Genomic DNA, 12,902 nt, shown 5'->3' with positions numbered 1-12,902 from the left:
GGGCCACCTTCTTGGTCACTTTTGAATATGGTCTTTGAATCTCCACCATTCCTTTTTCCTTCAGCTCCTTGACCATCCATTCCTTTCTCTTAAATCTCACCTTGCTCCCCGGTAGGAGTGGATCTTCTTTTGGTTTTGGGTGAATGGTTCTTCTCCCTTTATCCTTAGGCACCTGCAAAACACAACAGTTGTCATGATAATCATTACCTNCCATGCTCTCTTCTTGTTCTTCATTCACCTCTGGCTTCTCGAATGTTTTTCTTTTTACTGTCTTGATCTCATCCCCTTCACGGGCAGTATAGAGAAATAGATAATTCAAATCTCTCATCATTATTCTTCCATCATGAACATCAATAAACATCCTTGATGTTGCCATGAAGGGTCGCCCAAAAATCANAGGATGCTCATCCTCTGTTTTAACATCCATGACAATGAAATCTGCTAAAAACTCAAGACAGTCTACTCGCACAACAACATCTTCCACCATTCCTACTGGCCTTTTTTTAGAACCGTCTACCATTGTTATCGTCAAATCAGAGGGTTTCAACACAAGTCCACCGATTTCCTTCAAAAGTTTCGTGGGTATTAAGTTGATGTTGGATCCAGAATCTATCATAGCTTCCCCATCCCAATCATTCAGGGAACATAATAGTGTTAAACACCCTGGATCTTTAGCCTTAGGAGGATAATTACTCTTTTGTGGGTGAACGACAAGATCCTCTTCTTCATCAGTAAGCTCCATTTTATCCTCCTTGTTACTTTTGATTCTTTCTGAATGGGGAGGACTCCGCTTATTTTCTAAAGGTAACACCGTCACTTCACCAACTTCTTTTTCCTTGTAATTTTCCTCTCCTTCATCTTCACTGCTCATGGGTTCAAAGAATTCACCCATTAACATCTCCTCTTCTTCACTGTTCACTACATGGAATGGTTCAATATCTTCCTCCCAACCATCTTGACTGTCTGCGTCCCAATCACTCTGGCTTGTAATAATCTTGCATTCCCTCTTAGGGTTAGCCTCAATGCTAGTCCTAAACTGGTTTTTCTCTGTAATCTCTATCCTTGTTGCCAGCTGCCCAATTTGTGACTCCAGTGATATAAATTGGCCTGATTGTTATTCACCTACTGCTCATATCTTTTGTAGAAGTCACCAAATCGATTAATGTAGTCACCACCGAATAGGTCGCAAAGTTGTTGTGCCTGGGAAATATTTCTGAGCCCTCGAGGAAGTTCAGAGACGACCTTTAGCAACTTGTCCAATTTTTGACTGAGGAGGTGATTCTGTGCTGCTGCAGCATCTTCAGTGGGAAGATGTAGGAGTCCTCCTTTTTGCGTGCCCCTCTCACTCTGCGCCACTTCATTTAGAGCCATCTCTTCAATTAAGTTGTGCGCCTCATCTGCTATTTTTCTGTTAATGCTGCCTCCAGCCAAGGCATCTATCATCATTTTGGTCTGAGCGCGCAAACCTCCAAGGAACGCAAGCAAGTATGAAGCTTTATCAAACCCATGAACTGGGGTTGCTCTCAACAATCCTTTGAATCTATCCCATGCTTGCCCAAGTGATTCCTCCATCCCTTGTTTGAATGAAGAGATTCCCAACATCCCTTGATTGATCTTTGGAGGTGGGAAGAATTTGGTAATAAATTGTTGGACCACCGCTTCCCACGTCCTAAATGTTCCCTCCGGGAAAGAATTCAACCAGTCTTTTGCGTTTCCTCCAAGAGAGAAAGGAAACAAACTAAGTTTGACTCTGTCGTCCGTCACTCCAGTTATCTTCACTGTGTTGCAAATTTCACCAAAAATTGTCAAATGTTTGTAAGGATTTTCATTTGACAACCCATGGAATTGGTTGTTCTGGACTAACTGGATAAGTGTCGGACTCATCACCATGCTGGTTGTATTGTCTGTTGGCACTACAATGCTGTTAAAATTCAAGGGGCCAACTGTATTAGCTGCATCCCCTAAAGTGCGTCTGGGAGGAGGTTGATTGGCCATCTCCTCAAGATCTGGTTCAAAAGTCTCAGGTGAAGAATGGGAAGCAACTTCTAGAGAAAGAGATCTTTTATGCAAAGGACGTCTCTTCCTCCACTCGTATGGTAGACCTTCTAGCAGAGGTTGTTGGTTTTTCCTGCTTCTAGTATGTATTGTTTCCTGCATACACAAGAAACACACCCTAAAAGCACTTTTATATAAAATAAAACAAAAAGCAATAAAAGAAAAAATAAACAAAAATAATTAAAACCAAGTCATATTCAATCAATTCACAAACTAGAAAAATAAACCTCGAGTCCCCGGCAACGGCGCCAAAAACTTGTTGACAAATTGGCAAGTGTATCAAATCGTACAAGTAATATAAATGGTAAGACCAAGTATCATTTTTCCCAAGAGACTCGTATGGCTTTCTCATTTGCGTGAATTAAAATAATAAGACTTGAAAAATAAAATTTAATAAATTGGATTTGAGGATAAAAATATTAACATGCAAAAATAAAGTTGATTCAATTTACAAACGAAAACAATGGATGGATGGATGTTGTTGGGTACTAACAATTTCATCTATTCCACACTCTCTTACATACTACCCTTGACTATTAGTTGATTGATTCAATTGTTATGCGAATTTCTTAGCCTCCCCTTAACCCGATCCCTTGGCGAAAAGGGCATAATATTAACTACCGGCTTGCTATCCCTAGCCTCCCGTAGTAATTAATACCGCATTATAAACAGAAGTTAGCGCAATTGATCGTCCTACCCCTATCCCTAGGTGGTATTGCGAAATCAAGAGATTACTCACCAGTTCATGTCATTACTGTACGTCCCCATATCAATAAAGACAAACATCAATATACCGAATGAGTTAAACGATAAAGGCCTTAAGCACAAATGATAACCCAACAATAATCAATCGAAACATATGGAGACCATATAAATAATCAATAGTTTCAATAAGAGAGAATATCAAAAGATTACATTGTTTTCCCCAACAACAATAGGGTTTAGTTCACCATAGACATGGTGAAACTAGATGAAAAATGGAAGAAGAATGGAAGAGCAAACCCTAGAAAAGATGAAAAGGAGCCTAAGCATCAAAGAGATCCTCTCTAGAGAGCAAAATTAGGTCTGGCCGTTCTCCCATGTCAAAAGAATGACTCTGAATTCGTAATAGGGGTATTTATAGGTGAGGAGCGTGTCACCGCTGGGCGGTTTAAGTGTGCCGCCCGACAGTTTCCCATAACCTGCCGCCACCACCCGGCGGCAATCGCCACCGCCCGGCGGTTTCCCTCAACGTCAAATGCCCTGTCTAGTCCTCAGCCTGGACCGCCTGGCGGTTTAAGTGTGCCGTTGGGCGGTACGTCGACTCTTTAAAATTTCGTTTTTCTGCTCTTTTCTTGAGTCAACGACCTGTATCTTCAACTACATTCTTACTTTTCTCAAATTAGCTACAAAACAATGCAAAATAAGCATAAAATCGCTAAAAACAACTTTTGACTCTCTTCAAAAAGTAACTGTTAGACTAAATTCTAAACATCCTACCACCCACTATTACACATTACTAACTGTCAGACTAAATTCTAAGTTTTTGACCTACAAATATACACGTGCAGTAATGCTTAAATAAAGATGCATGAACCACACAAAAAACAAACAAACACAAAATAAACAATTTCATATTCAATTTGGGGACCAAATACGTACAAAAAGTGTATCCAACGTCACCAAGCAACGGGACCACATCAAAGGCAACAAAACACAGTAGGGGACCACAACAAAACACACTCAGGGGACAACGACACAAAATACTTCCATGGGGGACCCTAACAACATCAAATAAGTCATGAAAAACGCACCTTTCACCTTTTCGTTTTGAAGGAACTCCACGCTGACAAACGATGCTTCCAAGGAAGTCGCTCCCCACCACAAAAACTGACAATGCTCCTTTGGACACGAATCTCCTTCGAAGCAACCAAGCTCTGTCTCACAAAATCATAGAACGAAGCAATTCCCCAACCCTCGAAAAAAAAATCCCCAATTTCACTCTGCCCCAATTTCCCCAATTTCACTTTGCCCTAATTTTTATCCCAAACTTAATTTAACCACAGTTAAAAAAACATAAATAATTTATTTTATTTTACACGGACTACATTCATTGCCTGTCACGTCAACGATAATTGGACACCTGACATGCACAATCACTTAAACGTTAACATATTTTAACACCGTTAACGGCTGGGACTGATTTGATACATTTTTTATAGCTAAGGGACCAAAGGTTGACATTTCTGAAAGCGAAGACTTAACTGAACACCAACTTATAACTTAGGGACAAAAAATGATTTAAACCTAAAATCAAAGACTAGTTTTGCTTCAAAACTAAAACATATTATAACTACTAAAAATTAAAATGAATATAATATTTTTATTAAGATTAATTTTAATTAAAAAAATAAGTTTACCTAATTTTTATATGTTATTATATGTAACATTCTTTTTTTTAATACGCGATAATATTATTAAAATTACTTTCTGAATTAAATATTTTGATCTTAGTTTTTGTAATGATTTAAAAATATAGTATTTTAAAAGTGATTGTCGTTTAAAAGTAGCGATTCTTTTCCACAAAGATGTTTAATTTCTATCTAGACCCAAACTCACTCCAAATGAGTATATACTCATGTTACTTTAAAATATACACTACTACAGAATTGACCATAGATAGCGCGTTTTTAAAAAAGCGCTATCTATTTATATGCAAAACAATAGATATCGCTTATTTAAATAAACGCTATCTATTATCATAGGAATACATAGCGCTTTTTTAAAAAAACGCTATCTATAAGTAATTAATATTAATTTTTTAATTCATAATTTAATATAAATAAATAGATATCGTTTTGTTTTAAAAACGCTATCTTTTTTCACCATAATAAATAACTTTTTTCTTCTTCTAAATAACTATATATTATATTGAAATAGATAACACTTAAAAAAAATTAAAAAATATTTGAGTCTGAATGCTTTTTTCCCTCCACAGCTTCTTACATTTTCGTCGAGCTTCTTTTCCCTCTCAACCAAATTTTCCCCTTTACCCTAAATTTGAGATTTTCACCCTATGTTTCACTTTTGATTTTTGTCTCAATTTCACTTTCGATTTTCGTCTCAATTTCACTTCCGATTTTCATCTAAGCCCCAATTTCACTTTCGATTTTGGCCTAAGTTTCACGCGACGCGTTCGTCTCAAATATTTGAAGTACGAAATTAATGTAGCGTTTCAGATGATTATCCTTTCGTATTTCCTCTTATGTTTGAAATTTCTATATACCTAAAGGTAGAAGGCGCTCCAAATATGATGAAAGTGACTCTGATGAAGAAAACATGTCCAAGAAATAGTTGGCTCTTCAATAAGCTCTTGATCAAATCACTTTTGCATTTGGAAGGGGATCCATCATGTGGCACGGTCGCTCTATCTCACCAAAAAATGTGCTTGTTGTGTCTATAGGTTCTTTTGCTCTTGATATAGCACTAGGAATTGGTGGTCTTCCGAAGGTATGCTTTGATCCTTGCATGAAGAGGTTTCTTACTTATTTGTTATATGTGAATAAACTCTGAACCATTTCCAATACACAAACTTGTGGATACTAATGAGAAACTTTCCTGTTTTCCCCCAATTTATGTGCATAAGGACGTGTTGTGGAAATATATGGCCCAGAGGCTTCTGGAAAAACAACTCTTGCTTTACATGTGATTGCAGAAGCACAAAAACAAGGAGGTATACTCATATAATACATCAAGAATGACAATTGTAATGTCTATTTCTTTTGGTTGTAATGGATTAACACTTCTAACTTTTTTAGATGGGACCATGACCTCATCATAATTATTGCTGTTACAGAATTAGATAAGATGATTTAATCTCCCTGCCCCTTCTTTTTATGTTTGCTAGTGATAATTGTGTTGTTTTCTTTTTCTCATGACTTCTTAATAATTGAATTTGTTTCTTAGAATACCCTTTGACGATTAATTTTTGGAAATGACAAATTGGATGTTTGATTCTACACATGGTTTCTCATTGTCTGAAACTACTGCTTCAATATTAATACTCTACCAATGTTGGTGCTAGACTGCTAGTGCTACCAGTTTCCCAGCTACAAATCTAATTTGGTTTCTCAATGTCTAAATTTTGTGCTAGTAGTTTCCCTGTTTCAGATGTGTTCTTCCATTCCATTAGTTTTATTTGAACTATATTTATAAAACAATTAATAATGAAGTTGAGGAGGCCTACCCACACAATTATATGATTTATTTGTTTATAATTTTGTTGCTTGTTGTTTATCCAGACATTGATATGGTTATTTGATACTTGTTATTGTGTCTTTGTTGATGCTGAGCATGCCCTTGACAAGAGACTTGCAGAGTCTATTGGGGTGAATACAGAAAACTTGCTTCTCTCCCAACCTGATTGTGGTGAACAAGCTCTCAGTCTTGTGGATACTTTAATCCGTAGTGGTTCAGTTGATGTAATTGTTGTTGACAGTGTAAGTGTGAAGCATGATTGCTTTTGTTTCTCTCAATGCTTTCCCTGTTTCCATAGTAACTCGTTTAAGATTATATAGTAAGTGGTAGTTCTACTGATATTTTTATAAGTTATTAGATTCATTAAACCGGTGTATCAAGTGGTGTACTTTCACGGCCATCTAATAACTTATAGTAAAAAGTGATTTTAACCAATCACCCTTGAATTAGATCTAGTCATTGTAAATACTCATCCTATAAAAGTTATTTAGTGGTGTAAGTATTTTGTTTTTGTGCGTAGGTAGACCCTTGTATATAAATCTTCTTTTGGTAATGCTTATCACCTAGAGATATTTCCGGTTTCCCAGTATTATGTAGGAATCAGTGTGATTTTGGTTTTAATATAAGTTCAGGGCAGGGTAAGATATGTGATGTGGAAACTGGAATTGTTCTGGAAGGGTGAGATATCAAGGTGATCAAATAAATTTAGTATTCAAATATACCAAATCATAAAAAATCAGAATTATTTTTAATATTACAATTTTTTATATACAAAATAGTATTTTCACTCGTATAACTAAGACAATTTAATGGTTTACTTTGTTTAATATATTTTTTACTACTATAATCTCATACACAAGTAACTGTTTATAAAATTAAAATTCAGTTGTCAATTAATATAATTGATTATTATAAAAAAGAAACATGTACCAATCGGCTTATTTTTAAACTTATTGGTGGGTTGATCTTGTTGTTTGATGTGTTTTGTATATAGTTTTTTATCCAAAGGAATGTTAAATGGCTTGGAAGGTATTATTTTTTATTATATTCTCTAATGTATCCATTTTCTTTTTGGTGGAAGTGGAAGTACTTTCTTCAAATTACCTTGGGATGTGTTTGTCTTTTAGTAACAAGAAATTTGTTGTATCCTCCAGGTGAGGTCAAAGCTTTCAACCTTTGGGGGATTTAGTGGACCTACTGAAGTTACTTATGGTGGTAATGCATTGAAATTCTATGCTTTTGTGCATCTAAATATCAAGAGAACAGAGTTTGTCAAGAAGGGTGAAGAGGTAATCATATATTGATTCTTTTTCTGCCATGTTTCCTGTTATAGTATTGGGATTCCTGTTCGAATGTTTGTTTCAAAAGATAAAATCTGGTTCAGTTTGATGGAATCAACAATATTCTGTTATGAAGTAGGCCTTCTCTTTAAATCTACATTCCAAGTTACTTCCTTTCTTGATATACTTTGGACATGAGTGGTGTAGGTGTAAAGCTTTTGAACTAAGGGCACTTATTGTAGTCTTGATAAATAGCAGTTTTGATCTGTGCCGAATAAAACAAGATATAAATTAATTGAAGTTGCTTGCTTATTTAGGGTTAATAGTCAGTGTATTCCATATCCTGTAGCAAAGTAGATGTTGGTCTTTAGTATGGAGTATAATTAAAAAGAAAAGGAGAAATGCTCTAACACACTCTAATTAATTTGAAGAAATAGTTTGACACGTTAGAATATACGTGTTGTATATTTTTAGTTGATATATATGTATATTTTTAGTTTTATTGTTTTTACTTATACATGCTTTAATTTTATTTATTCACTAGGGTTATACAATTCTATCGAGCTCAAACAGGATACATGATTTCAAAGTCTAAGTCAAACAATATCAATTAGACAACAATTAAGGTATATTACTTTACTATGTTTTGTGTAGTATAGCCTTGATTGGGATAACTAAATTGTTGAATGACCTTATGTGACCTTTATTTCACGTTCTGACTACTCAGATTGTATTGGTTAGGTGAATAACTTGTATTCTTAAATGGTTGAAGACTTATTTCCTTGTTGCATGGTATTGGTTAGTTAAATAACTTGTATTATTATGAAATTGGTTGGAGGAGTATACTGTTGTAATGAAAACATGACTTACTATTAAGAGTTTAAACTTGTATATGGTATATAGTTATGTTATCATGCACTGAATCTGTTTGGAGTATACTAGAATTTTGTTTTTTTTTTTTATGTTCAAATTATAAAGATGTTTTTTAATTTTGGTTTTCTAGTGTTCAAGACAATCCAACAACATATTGTGAAGGAAGAACAATTTCAATTGATGTAAGTTATCTTTATTATCATAATTAATTTGTAGTAAAATTTAATTACTAATTCTATATTATTTTCTTTCTTGCAGTATTTTTCTAGTTGTAGATGTCAATAATATCGTGAAAGTCAAATAATTGAAGTTAGAGAAAATTGATGTTTATATGTAATTAGTACATGCTTATAGGTTATGTTATGGTGATGTACATGCTTATAAGTTCTGATAGGATATATATGTTATGGTTGTATATATTATCTTATAAAGCAATGTCATGTCATGACACGTACTAGACCATTTAACGATTAAATTTTGAAATATTATTCTACCATAGTTTTTATTCATATTAATGAACATTCTTTTTGAGACATTTGTGATATTTTTTCAATATTTTATATTTTTTTATATAATAGAACCAATAAATAATGTGAGTTTGTACATAATAGAACCAATATTTTACATTTTATTTTAAAATTAATTATTTTTTTATAAAAAAATTTAGATCAATAGATAGCGCTTTTTTAAATAAGCGCTATCTATTTATTGTCAACCACCAATATATAGCGTTTTTTTAAAGAAGCGCTATCTATTGGTAGCTGACAATAGATATAGCGCTTAAAAAGCGCTATCTATGACAAAAAAAAGCGCTATCTATGCACTTTTTTGTAGTAGTGATATCTGATAACGGTCTAAAAACCGTTATTTTCATGCTTAAATTTGATAGTAAAACACACCCTTTATAGCTTAGAATGAACTTTAAATCAAGTAAAACACTTAGTTGTGTCTTGTGAGAGTGAAAAGTTGGTTTTAACGATATTATGTTTGTTTTACATTGTTTTGCAGGGTTTTTAGATGAATTAAAGATGGAAGTAAACTAAGGTGGACTTAGACCCATGAAAGAAGGAGAAAAATGATGAAAAGAAGGGTCAAGCAAGCCGCTAAGCGCCAGAATGGTCCGCTGAGCGCTCAGAGTGATTAGAGGGAAACCGTTCAGCGGAAAAACTGACCGCTAAGCGGTCAAAGCGGCATAAGGCAAACCGCTGAGCGATGAAGTTAGGTGCGTGGGCGGTTGTCTATTTTTTTTAGCCAGATTCTGTAAATCTTTCTGTAATCTATTTGTTATCTTTGTGGGCTTATATATAGCCCAGTGCGAATTAGAAGGGGATTCTTTTGGCAGAGAGAAACGTCCAGAGCTATTCCACACACCTTGGAGGAGGTTCCTTGGATGCTTAGGTTCCAATCAACCAAGCTTAGGGTTATGTCTTCCATTCTTTCACCATATTTCATCTAGTTTCACCATGATTATGGTGAACTAAACCCTTTGTTGTTGGGGAACAATGTATTTCAAATTTTGATTTATTTTATATGCTTGTCATATACTTATTTATCAATTGTTGGGTTCTCATCTATGCTCAATGCTTTTATTGTTTAACTCATTCAGTAAAAGAAGTTTGTCTTTATCGATATGGGGACATACGGTAATGTCATGAACTGGTGAGAAATTCCTTGATTATGCCAATATCACCTAGGGATAGGGGTAGGACAGTCAAAGTAAATAAGAAGAGTAGATATATGAGAGTGGATAAGATGAAATTGTAAACCCCAACAACACCATTAATCTATAGTTTCTTAAAACCAATTGAATCAACTGCATTGCATGTTTATTTTTGTTCTTTGCATATAACCACAAAATTTATTCCTTTCTCAAGTTACATGAAAGTTAAGGCCTAAGAGTCCTTTGGGAAAATGATACTTGGACTTACCCATTTATATTACTTGATAACGATTTGGTACACTTGCCAGGGGCTTAACAAGTTTTTGGCGCCGTTGCCGGGGACTCGTGGTTTAACTTATCCAGTAGTGTAAACTGATTAAGTTTGACTGATTGTATATATCTTTTTATCTTTTTATTTTTTTAAAAAAAATATAAAAGAGTGCTACTAGGGTTTGTGTTTCTTGTGCATGCAGTAGGAGCCTAGACATACTAGACGCAAGAAAAATATGCAACCTCTTCTTGAAGGCTTAAGCGAGGCAAGGGGGAGAAGGAGAGTCAGATGCCCATCTAGGGATTTGTTTCCTTCCCCCGAAAGATTATTATCACCTTCACCAGATAGAAGAACAGAGGAAATGGCTGAAAGAACTCCTCCAAGACGCACTCTTGCAGATCAATCGAATGCGGTTGGCCGTTTCCATTTTAACAGCATAGTCATGCCTACGGATCAAACGACCAACATGGTGATGAATCCAACAGTTATACACTTGGTGCAAAGCAAACCATTTCATGGCCTGTCAAATGAGAATCCCTATGATCGTTTGACAACGTTCAGTGAAATATGCAACATAGTGAAGATGGCAGGTGTATCAGATGATAGAGTGAGGCTTAACTTGTTTCCTTTCTTGTTGGAGGGCAATGCTAAGACATGGCTCAATTCTTTTCCTGAAGGGACATTTACAACATGGGAAGCTGTGGCTACAAAGTTTGTCAACAAATATTTTCCACAGTCCAAAGTTACCCAAGGAAAGCTAGAAATCTCATCATTTAAACAAGGCATGGAAGAAACTCTAAGTCAAGCATGGGAGCGATTGAAAGGCCTACTCAGGAAAACACCAGTTCACGGATTTGACAAGACAACCATTGTTCTTGCCTACCTTGGTGGACTGAATATGCAGTCTAAGATGATGTTGGACGCCTCAGTTGGAGGTGATATCAAACAGAAGACTGAGGACGAAGCCTATGACTTGATAAAGAGTATGGCAGCTAATGACAAGAAACATATAGTGAAAGGGGCGCACCGACAGAACAAAGAGAAGTCTTGCACTTACGTGCAAATGATGCAATGCTAGCTCAAAATCATCTTTTGACCCAAAAGCTAGATACATTGACAAAGATCCTCTCACAACTTCCAAAGGAGTTTCGTAATGTCTCTCAAGCACAACAGCTATTTGATCTTTGTGGTGGTGACCATATTAATGGTCAATATGCTATACCTAAGGAGATGCAACAAGAAGCTAACTATATTGGGAACCAATATCAGTATAGACAAGGGAATTTCAACCAAGGTAATCCTAGTCAAGATTGGAAGAATCATCCAAGTATTGGCCAACAACAGAATAACCCATCAGGGCAACCAGAAGGCTTCAGGCAGTAGCAACCTTCTCCTTTGTGGCAGCAAATAAATCAATTGACAGAGAATGTTAGAGATTTTTCTAATAGATGTGATAAATTTGTGAAAGATTATCATTCTTAACATTCAAGTGATCAAGCTACTTTTAGATCATTAGAGATGCAACTTGGTCAACTGTAAAAAAGGATTGAAATCACAGAGAAGAATCAATCAAGGGTTAATACTGATGTTAATTCTAAGGAAGAATGTCGTGCTGTTGTAGTAAGGGAGAAAAGAAAGGCAGAGGAAGAAGTGATTGAGATTAGCAGTGATGAAGAAGAGGTAAGTGAATGTGACAAGCTTGGTGAAGAAGAGAAAGAAGAAGAGGGATTGGAAGAAGTTGAGAAAAGAAGAGATAGTTACAATGGGTAGATGAGAGAAATATTTAAACATGTGACTATGGTTCCTATAGAAGTAAGTCATCCTCAAATGCCTGTTTATTCAAAGAAAATTAATTATTACCTTGGAGAGGTGATAGACCTAGATACGGAAGAAGAAGAACAGGAAGTACTTGTGCAGCGAAGAAAGGAACATCATCCACCTAAAATGAAGGATCAAAGATTGTTGACTCTTCCTGCGTGATAAATGATGTGGATATAGGAAGAGCAATGAATTTAATGCCCTTAAGTTACTTGAAGAAAATTAAAGGGTTAGTGATACATCAAGGCTTGATGCATTCTTTCAGATTCGTGAGAGAAGAACCTTGGAGAAGTGAAGCAGCGGATGAAAATGAATGGAACAGTACCGTCTAGTAGAGACAGAACCGTGGTTGCTCCAATGTTGAGCTTTGGATGGAAGTGTTTGGAAGGGTGGCAACNGAGGCTTGTGAATGCATATGTGATTGGTAACGGAGGCAAGCTTTGAATGGAATGGCTACAACTCANAAAGCCCTCACACAAGGAAGGAAGTTGTAGAGGAGAAAGCAAAGCATGGAGTGACTCTCGGGAAGGAGAAAATGACAATGCATTTCAGCAGAGTTTTCTCTATTATCATCCAAAAGTGTCATACAAAAGATGCTTTGTGGGTTTTATAAGAGAGCCCCTCGGCTTTGGCAAGAGAAATGACTAGATCCGTGAAATGTGGATTTGAATCCACATAGGCAGCCATGTGCAAAATGTGCTGATGAAGG

The 12,902-nt window shown here is 35.7% G+C and overlaps 1 long non-coding RNA gene across 5 annotated transcripts; it reads left to right on the top strand.

The window, feature by feature from the left end:
- The first annotated feature begins 5,023 nt into the window (after positions 1 to 5,023).
- On the top strand, positions 5,024 to 9,967 carry LOC106767045. Of its 5 annotated transcripts, none has more exons than XR_002669572.1 (7): positions 5,024 to 5,248; positions 5,327 to 5,544; positions 5,681 to 6,533; positions 7,446 to 7,580; positions 8,116 to 8,197; positions 8,575 to 8,626; positions 9,453 to 9,967. It is a non-coding gene; the product is annotated as an uncharacterized LOC106767045 (long non-coding RNA). The 5 variants fall into 5 exon arrangements; XR_002669574.1 differs by having other exon boundaries at positions 5,024 to 5,544; positions 5,681 to 5,767; positions 6,412 to 6,533; XR_002669573.1 differs by having other exon boundaries at positions 5,024 to 5,544; positions 9,453 to 9,666; positions 9,787 to 9,967.
- Positions 9,968 to 12,902: the final 2,935 nt, after the last annotated feature.

The sequence above is a fragment of the Vigna radiata genome, chromosome 1 (genome assembly GCF_000741045.1).
Source record: "Vigna radiata var. radiata cultivar VC1973A chromosome 1, Vradiata_ver6, whole genome shotgun sequence".
In the NCBI taxonomy this organism is placed as follows: domain Eukaryota; kingdom Viridiplantae; phylum Streptophyta; class Magnoliopsida; order Fabales; family Fabaceae; genus Vigna; species Vigna radiata.
The sequence above is the reverse complement of the archived record's forward strand: the minus strand, read 5'-3'. Positions and strand labels throughout refer to the sequence as shown.